Here is a 9,129-nt window from a genome sequence, read left to right on the forward strand (position 1 = left end):
CAGAGAGCACCAAGGACCTTCAATTCAACCCTGAGCTACAAATATTCTCTTCTGTTGGCACATACAAACACTATTGTCCCAAACACGCGAAGTTTCACCCTTGGAACCCTAAGCTACTTCTTCTTCCTCTGAGCATCTTCTGCATACACTGGATGATGATGCCTATCAGTCTCAGGAAAGCAGATGGGAATTGTAATCCAACACATTTGGAGGGCACCACATTGAGAAGAAGAACCAGTCTGATATAGCGATTGAAGGCATCACGTAGAACGCAGGAGTCAATGAGTTTTAGACCTTTCTTAGGCACCAAACCAATGGAATTTAGTTCAGTGGTTCTCAACCTTTTCTTTACCACAGACCCCTTTTAAATACCTTCTGTGGCCATGGACCATGGTCACAGACCACCAAGACTTAACTCAAGATTTAAATCATAACCTTCACGAATCTCCTGTGACAACACTGTGATTCCTCCCACCCCCCGGCAGTCCGTGGTCCACAGTATGAGAACCCCTAGTGTAGTTCATTGAAGTATAAAGTTATAGAGCAAACACTGGCAAATCTTTTGAGCTCAAAAGTTCTGGGCCGCAGTAAGCTTGGCCAAGCAGGTGTCCTCATTGAGTTCAGCATCAAGATGGTGATCTCAAGGGAGCTGGGATCAACTAGGAGACTTTGGCCCACCATCTTCGCTCTGGTAAAAAAGCCATGACAGACCACTTCCCAAAAACGTCGCCAAGAAAACCGTGAACATGTATGAGCCACCACCAGGAATCACAACTGATTTGAAGTGGGGGGGGGCACGCACAAACATTGAGGAAGGGGGATTTAGGTGGTGAGCGTGTTGAGCACGATTTCCGAAACTTTCTCTTCCCTTTTTGCTGAAAATAATAAAAGTTACCAAGAACATCCCACCGCTTGTAAATGGTTGATGCTTTTTTAGGTGTCCCTCAATAAGCAAGGATGGGATTTGGGAAGTGGCCACCAGGTCTGGAGCTTTCAACTTCACATTTTCACTTTTTAAAACAAATGCCAAATGACTCATGCATTAACCGCCGTTGCCATCCAGCCCCATCACCTGGCTCCAACATTGGAAACCGCGCCCGTAAATATTATCAACCGAGAACAAAATTTCTGCTTTGAATTAATTAGATTTGGATTATCATAAAGGCCACATTTGCATTTCAGGGCAGGCGGCCTTAAATAGGAAGGCATGTTTGCAAGGGGTCCCATCCAAGGTGCAATTTTTTTTAAAAAAAACACCCTAGAAATTCAAGGAGAAAAGGATAAATCCAGCAGGTTGCAGACAAGAGGACAGAAAAGAAATTGAACAAGTCCAGCACAACATCTTGCAGAGACGCTCATCTTGACATCCCGCCAAGAATAAACTTTGACCATTTTCCAAGATTAGGATGTTGATGTTCTAATCTAAACAAACCGCAAATCATCCTGACTTGTTTCTCATCCAAGAACCAAATAAAGCTAAAGCTGGGGGGGAAAAGTGTCCATAGAAAACCAGTCCATCAAAGAGATCAGCTCCAAGCTTGGACTTTTCTGTGACATACAATTTTTTTAGCAGCAAGATCGAAGTTACACTAAACCTGCCTTTTGTAGCTGTTGTCCACTGAACGACTCACAATGTCTTGGTTCATATGACATGATCAACCATCAACAAAATGGGTCCCATAATGTGTTAAGAAAACCATTCCCATTGCAGCTTAGAAGAATTTTTTCCAATCCTAGGTCTAATCATAGTCTACATTTCAAATGTATGGACTTTCAAGTGTCTCAACAGTGATCCTAGGTTGGGAAAAGTTATCATGTGTGAACCCAGCCCAGGGCTAGGTAATTTTATTTTAGTGTGGAACCTTTATTATCTGTTAGCTCATATGTTCAGACAAGTTTTTCTCAACCCAGTTCTCTTGGCCATAACCTACCTCACTAAGCTTGTTGTGATGATAATTCTGGGTGACAAAAGGGGGAAGCTTGCATGGGGCACCACCTTGATGTGCTTTGGCAGGAACCTCAAAAAAAGAAAGAGAAAGAGAAAAAGAAAAATGTTACATTTTTTGCTGTCCTATTTTGGAAAGTTACAAAGTCCTCAATCTTCCTTTCTCCTGCATTGATCTTTTGAACTGAGTCTATAGTTTAAGAATGGGCAAGTTTTATAATTATCCTAAGCTTGTAATTATAGCTCTTTGCAACGTTAAAAAAAAATCAAGTCTTGTGTAATTCCTGATGTATTTCACCACCAGAAAAGATAGCCAAAAGCGAACGAGAGATGAACTCTGTTTGCAAGTACTAGAGCCATCAAAATATTCCTAATTTTTTTAAAAGGGGGTCATGTGACCCCGGGACACTGCAACCGTCGTAAATATGAGTCAGTTGCCAAGTGTCCGGATTTTGATCATATGACCCTGGGGACGCTGCAACAGTCGCAAGTGTGAAAAACGGTCATAAGTCACTTTGCTGAGTGTCGTAACTTTGAGTGGTCACTAAACAAATTGTGGTAAGTCAGGGACTATCTGTCATCCTTTCACACACTGAACAAACCAGATCTAAGGCTCAGTCTTGGGAAGACAAACAACAAAGGCAATGTTTCTCAACCTTAGAGACTTTAAGCTGCATGGACGTCATCTCCCAGAATTCCCCAGCCAGCACAGCAGTGTCTCAACACTGATCCGAGGTTGGGAAAACTGCAACTCAGCTTTATCAATCATAAAATGCTTTGAAGGCCAATATTGCGCGGGTCTCCAAATTTAGCACACAACGTTAGCAGCAAAAAAAAAAAAGGTCTCAGTTTCCTGTTCATCATTTCAGCTTCAAAGTTTCCTCTGAAAAAAATATTTCACCTCAAGCGGAAAGGGTTAAGAACCCAAAGAAAGCACATAAAGTGCATAAACCCCTCCAGGTCTACAAGCAACATCCAAACCTTCAAATTATTATTTTTTTTTCAAAATCATTTGACTAGGGGTGACATAATAGCAGTCTTCCAGTATTTGAGGGGCTGCCACAAAGCAGAGGGAGGGGGGGTTCAGCTTATTTTCCAAAGCACCAGAGGGCAGGATAAGAAACAATGGATGGAAACTGATCAAGGAGAGAAGCAGCCTGGAATTAAGGAGAAAAAACTCTTTCAAAAATTCTCTTTTTAAAACACAAATAAAATGAGCTTTTGCGACAGCAACTGTCCCACGTAGGTAGGTAAATAGAAAACAGGTGTAGCCAAAAAATTGTTTTTCTTCCCCCCCCCCTCCCTGAAAAACAGATAGAACTGTTGGGACAAGTGCACATAGTCTTAACTGAGCTACCTGGGGGAGAATATACCTCAATTGCTAGTCTTAAAGATGCTCATTTTCCAAGAATGAGGCCATATTTTCCCCCAAAAAACATCCCATCTCTGTCTGGAGTGTGCCATTTTGCCTATCCAGCTATCAACCAGGGGCAGCCCACTGTTGTTCTCGGCTTGGCTTCAGCAGACGTTAAGAAATATTGATTTCTGCTTTTGTGATAAAGAGTCGAAATTAGAGACTGGGTAGATTCCCTCACCAAGCTCAGAGAGCACCAAGGTCAGGACTCCAGACGTCTATGGAGATCCTCAGTTGATCCAGGTCATGGATCCCCAGCTGCTCCATGCGCCCAATAAAAGAGAATCTTTGTAACTCTGGAATCCTTGTCCCAAAGGTGCTTTTTTCCCCCGAAAGGCAACTGGACTTTCTTGGTTTTTTCCCCCTCGTAAAACGTTTCGCCTCTCATCCAAGAAGCTTCTCCAGAACAGAAGAAGCTTCTTGGATGAGAAGCAAAATGTCTTCATGGGAAAAAACAACAACGAAGTCCAGTTGCTTTTTGAAAAATGCACCTTTGGGAGAAGGACCCCAGAGTTGAACCCTGAGCTACATTGGGTGCAGAGAGCAGCTGTGGACTTGCAGCTGCTTCCTCCTAACCACATGGCTTCAGCCATGGCTTTTAGCCACCTGCAAGGGCAGTTCACCAACCCTCTAAATTCCAAGGAGAGGAAGGAAAGAAGTTAAAAATACAGACAGGGCTTCTTTTGTGCAATAAATTAGCGTTGGGTGATTTATACAACAACTAGGTTGACTTCAACTCCCCTAATTCCCCAGCCAGCATGTTGAGTTAAAGTCCACCCATCTTAAAGCATGGTTGCCTGGAGAATTCTGGGAATTGAAAGTCCACAGATCTTAAAAGTTGTGAAGATTGGACACTCCTGCTTTACATGGCATCTCCTGGACAACATTTTCAACCTGGACAAATTTAAGAGGGGTGGAACAGCTCCCAGAACGGCTGGGGAATTCGGGAGTTGAAGTCAACCCATCTTAAAGCTGCTAAGATGGAACAAAGTTGTCCTAGGAAGTCAAGCAAGTCACTAAACTGAGGCAGGTCAGACTTTGTAATAGTGAAAGTAATACCTCCACAATAACATTACTCCGGCTGTTAGAGAGTGCATGTGATAGCTCAAATTGTTTCAAAGGAAATAAAACTCAATTAATTGTCAGCCTGAATCATACCGGGCCAGATTTTGGTGACTAAAGATTTGTAAGTGAAGTCATTTGCAAAGGGAGAACTATTCTGAACAGGTCTCGTGAGAAACTACATTAACCCCTGATTGGGATCTTGAGATTTTCCCCACCTACGGATGGCCGTGTTTTGCTCTTTCCCTACCTGCATTTCAAGTTCTCACATGCCATCCACGCAGGCCTTCTCTCACCACTGTAGATAATCAGGGTTGGAAACAGATTTCTTCTAAACAGATAATTATGGCGTTGGAAACAGATTTCTTCCAGCTGTTAGGGGAATAATGATGAACAAATAAGAACTATCCCCCTTGAGAATTCAAGCTTTAATCTGGTTTAACCTGCAGCAAGTTGTAGTCCTGAATTGCAATGTAGGGTTTGGCCTCATGAAGCATTTTCTCTTCTCTGGCTGGTGTATTTCTTAAAATGCAGCTTTCGGAAGCTGCTCCACTCCAGAGAGTTACACCTCCAAGGCTTTTTCACTTAGTAAGTCCCTATTGCCCTCTTTCCTTCCATTTTTACTTTTTTGTCCCTCTCAGCTACCATTGTTTTCCCAGAATGCCCCAACACGGTGGTTGCTTTGGGCTTTCCCGGGAGAGAGAAATGGACGTTTGAACCTCAAGAATTGCTGTTGTGGGGAACTATCAGGTTATCAAGTGCAACAAGAATGTTCTTTCAGACATGCATGATTCTGTTAAGGTAACCTTGATGTCAGCCTTGCAAGGTGGACTAATTCTACTTTATTGCAAGGGAACCTTAACAGGATCTTGCAAATCTAAAATTACTTTTCTTCCCCTCCCATCTTTATACGAGTAATCCTCGCCGTACGACCACAATTAAAGCCGGAATTTCTGCTGCTAAGCAAGACATTTGTTGAATGAGCTTTGCCCCTGCAGTTGTCCAACTAGTAAATCTGGCTTCCCTACTGACTTTACTTGTCGGAAGGTCGCAAAAGGGAATCAGGGACACTGTGACCGTCATAAACATGAGTCAATTGCCAAGCGCCCAAATTCTGATCACGCGTCCGTGAGATGCTGCGGTGGCTGTGTCATAAGTCATACGTCACTTTTTTCACTGCTTTGAACGGTCACTAAACAAGTCGAGAACTACCTGTACTTTTTAAACCATGGGCTATGTTTTTATAACCTATTTATACCTGTTTTATTTGAATCTGTCAGTGCGTCTGACACGGTTGAAGAAACATCCCCGCAAGCTCTTGCAGCCAGCCTAGACCGAACCAGGATAGACCGTCCCAGATTTCAAAAGCACGAAGACAGGAAGAAAAAAAACAAGGGGCTCTTTTGGGAAACGGACTGAACTTTGCAGATTGAGCAATCCCAAACCTCGGGGCTTGCAAGCGGAAAAAAAAAAAAGAAAGGGGGGTGAGAAGGGCGACTGTTCGTTTTTCTAACGCCTGTTTTCACACTTCTGAGAAAGCTCGATTGAAGAGGGCTGGAGGAAGCAGATGCAATCCTCTGCTGACAGCCCGGAGCCGTTCAACTGCTGGAGCTGGGCTTGCTGCTTCTGACTGAAACTGTCCCGGATGGATTTCAGCCTTCCCTCCCAGAAATGGGATGGGAGACCCTTGGCCAAGGAGATCAGAGGCTGCTGCATTCCCCAGCTCTTTCCAAAGTGCAGATCAGTGCGGCCCAAAAAGGCAAAGTAAGAAGGACCTAGTTCAGGGGTAGGCAACCTTGGCTCTTTTATGACTCGTGGACTTCAACTCCCAGAATTCCTGAACCAGCTGACTCAGGAATTCTGGGAGTTGAAGTCCACGAGTCATAAAAGAGCCAAGGTTGCCTACCCCTGACCTAGTTCCAAATACAGCTAGCGCTGTAGTTCACTTGGTGACTGCTCAACTTCACCACGGCCTCGGAAAAAACTGACTTAGAATCATTTTTCACACCGATGACCGTTGCAACCTCCCCAGATGCTTGGCAAGTGGCTCATAATTGTGATGGTCACACTGTCCGGGGGTCAAGTGACCCCTTTTGCGACTGTTGTAAACTGAGGACTACCTATAATCCCATCTCCAGGTGGTCCTGGAGGTTGAACTGCAGGCTTTGCCTTCCCCAAAAAACCTTGCTCAACCCCAATTTAAAAGAACCAGCAGAGAAAGGCCTGAACGCCACCCCCAAAACGTGTCCACGTGCCACGAGGATGCCAAAGTTCCTTGCTCAGCACTGGGTCCATCTGCTACTCATCAAACTAACTAGCCCCCCAAGGCCATTCTCCTCCTCCAGAGCAGGAAGTGTGGTCTCTGCGCCCAGCCCACCACCCTAAGATTTGGAAGAAAAGTTTGGATTTCTACCTCCAGCAAAAAGGGTGGTGGGGAGCCCTCCCCAAGGCTTTAAGGTAAGGCTAGATGTGTGTGTGTGTGTGTGTGTTTCCCCATCAGAAGGAAGAAAACAGTTGCTTACAAAAGGCTGGTGTTTACTTGAAGGCACATGTGGGCAAAACCATCACGAAACATTTTAAAGCAGCGGTCAAAATAAATATGCGATGTAGCAATCAGCCTGATTGCTCTCAGTCATGCTTGGGGGGGGCACCTCAGCGCAGTTCTTGGGTTGCCTCTGCTCTCCGTGAGGAATTGGGACCCTGCAGGGAGTCCTCAAGTTACAACAGTTTGTTTAATGGCCGTTCAAAGTTACAACAGTGCTGAAAAATGACCGTTTTTTTCACACAATCGTTGCAGCCTCTCGGCGGTCACGTGAGCAAAATTCGGCCACTGGGCAACTGACTCGTACTTATGATGGTTGCAGTGATCCCCTTTTGTGACCTTCTGACAAGCAGAGTCCATGGGGAGGCCAGGTTCACTTTAACAACCGTCTTACTCAGTGAACAGTGAATCACGTAACAGCAGCAGCCAGAAAGGTCATAAAATGGGGCAAAACTCACTTAACAGATGCCTTGCTTAGCGACATACATTTTGGGCTCAGTCGTGGTCAAAGGTTGAGGACTACCTCTGTGGAGCACCACAGAGGCCCAGGACAAGAGCCCAGGAGCAAAGAGAGAGCATCCTTATTTCCCCTTAGCAAATGAAGGTCATGCCCTTTTTTAAAACAATGATGGAATCGGTGGTGCAGATTGTACCAGCGCTTCATAATCACGAGCAGGGTAGATCTGCATGAACGAACACCCATACACACTCCCATGTGTGTCAATCTTGAGAGGCAGTGATCCAGTGCGTGTTTCAAGAGATTCCTCTGACCTTGAAGGGTTTTAAGTCAACACTGTGTGTCCCAACAAAGGCCAATATCAACAGAAGAGAATATTTGCATCTCAGGGTTGAACTGTGGGGTCCTCGCGGTGGGGTCTCTGAGCTCTGACATTGCAAGAAAATAGCAGACAGTACTAGAAGGGAGTGGGGTATGTGAGATGGAGGAGGAGGAGGAGGAGGAGGAGGAGAGGGGGAGGTCTGTGGGGTCCCTGGTGCTCTCTGAGCTTGGTTGTCTTCTTGCAGAGATTTCAGGAACCAACTAAGGAACATCATCAGTGTTAGAACTGAGTAGGGTTTGCAGAAAGGAGGAGGAGGAGGAGGAGGAGGAGGAGGAGGAGGAGGAGGAGGAGGCAAAAGTAGGGTCCTTGTTGCTTTCTAAACTTGGCTGTTTTCTTGCATGTTTCATGACCAGGGAACATCACCAATACTTGCTCTACTCCATGTGACTAATATACAACCTTGCTCAACTTTATTGTCATCAACCAGCACAAGAGAATTAAAATATTCAAAACATCCAGAACTAAATTATCCCTTCTGGATCATGTTATTGCTTCATTTATGAATACACGTGTGTGTGCAGGTGTGCATGCCTGTGTATGTATATATTTTTAATTTTATTTTTATCCCACTTTTATTATTTTTATAAATAACTCAAGGCGGCGAATATGTCTTATACTCCTTATATTTCCTCCCCCTTTTCCCTTCACAACAAGCCTGTGAGATGGGTAATATTTGCATTTATGCTGCCATTCCAAGTTTCTATTTTCCAGAAGGCTGCTTTTAATGTCCTCTTGATGTCTATGTATAATTTTCAGTCTGTATGCATTTTGAACTATCCTGGCATTGTCGATTTAATTTTGGAGATATTGAATAGTGGAATACTGATTCTCTCTCATGCTGGTGAATATCAGAATAAAGTTAAATAAGTATCGAATGCTGTGTCTCTCAACCTCACTTCGTCCCGACAATGCAGACTGTGAGGGCTGACTGTGTTTCATTTCCATTCGTTTCCCCCAGAACAACGCTAAATCAGACCCTTTGCAGGAAATTAAAAAAAAGTGTTTGGGTGTGATGGTTACACCCTTTAAAAAGACCAACATGCATCAAAGCTGTCAAACTTATTTTCTGTGTGACTTTTACACTTTTGCCACTTCTATAGGAAGTCATGGATTCATCTTATAACCCTTTATCTGATTAAATATCCCATAAACTCTGATCTCTTTTATGTACATCTATTATGGCCAGATCCATACGATTCAGTTTCTCCAAACGTAGCTACGTTTTGTTACCCTGTCTATAAAATTAGGCAGACCTTGCCCCCCCACCCCCACCCCCCGACAATTTCACCATCAATTGTAATACATTGGTGTGTCTTGTTCAGTTCGG

Source organism: Vipera ursinii (assembly GCF_947247035.1).
Source record: "Vipera ursinii genome assembly, chromosome: 10".
Classification (NCBI taxonomy): domain Eukaryota; kingdom Metazoa; phylum Chordata; class Lepidosauria; order Squamata; family Viperidae; genus Vipera; species Vipera ursinii.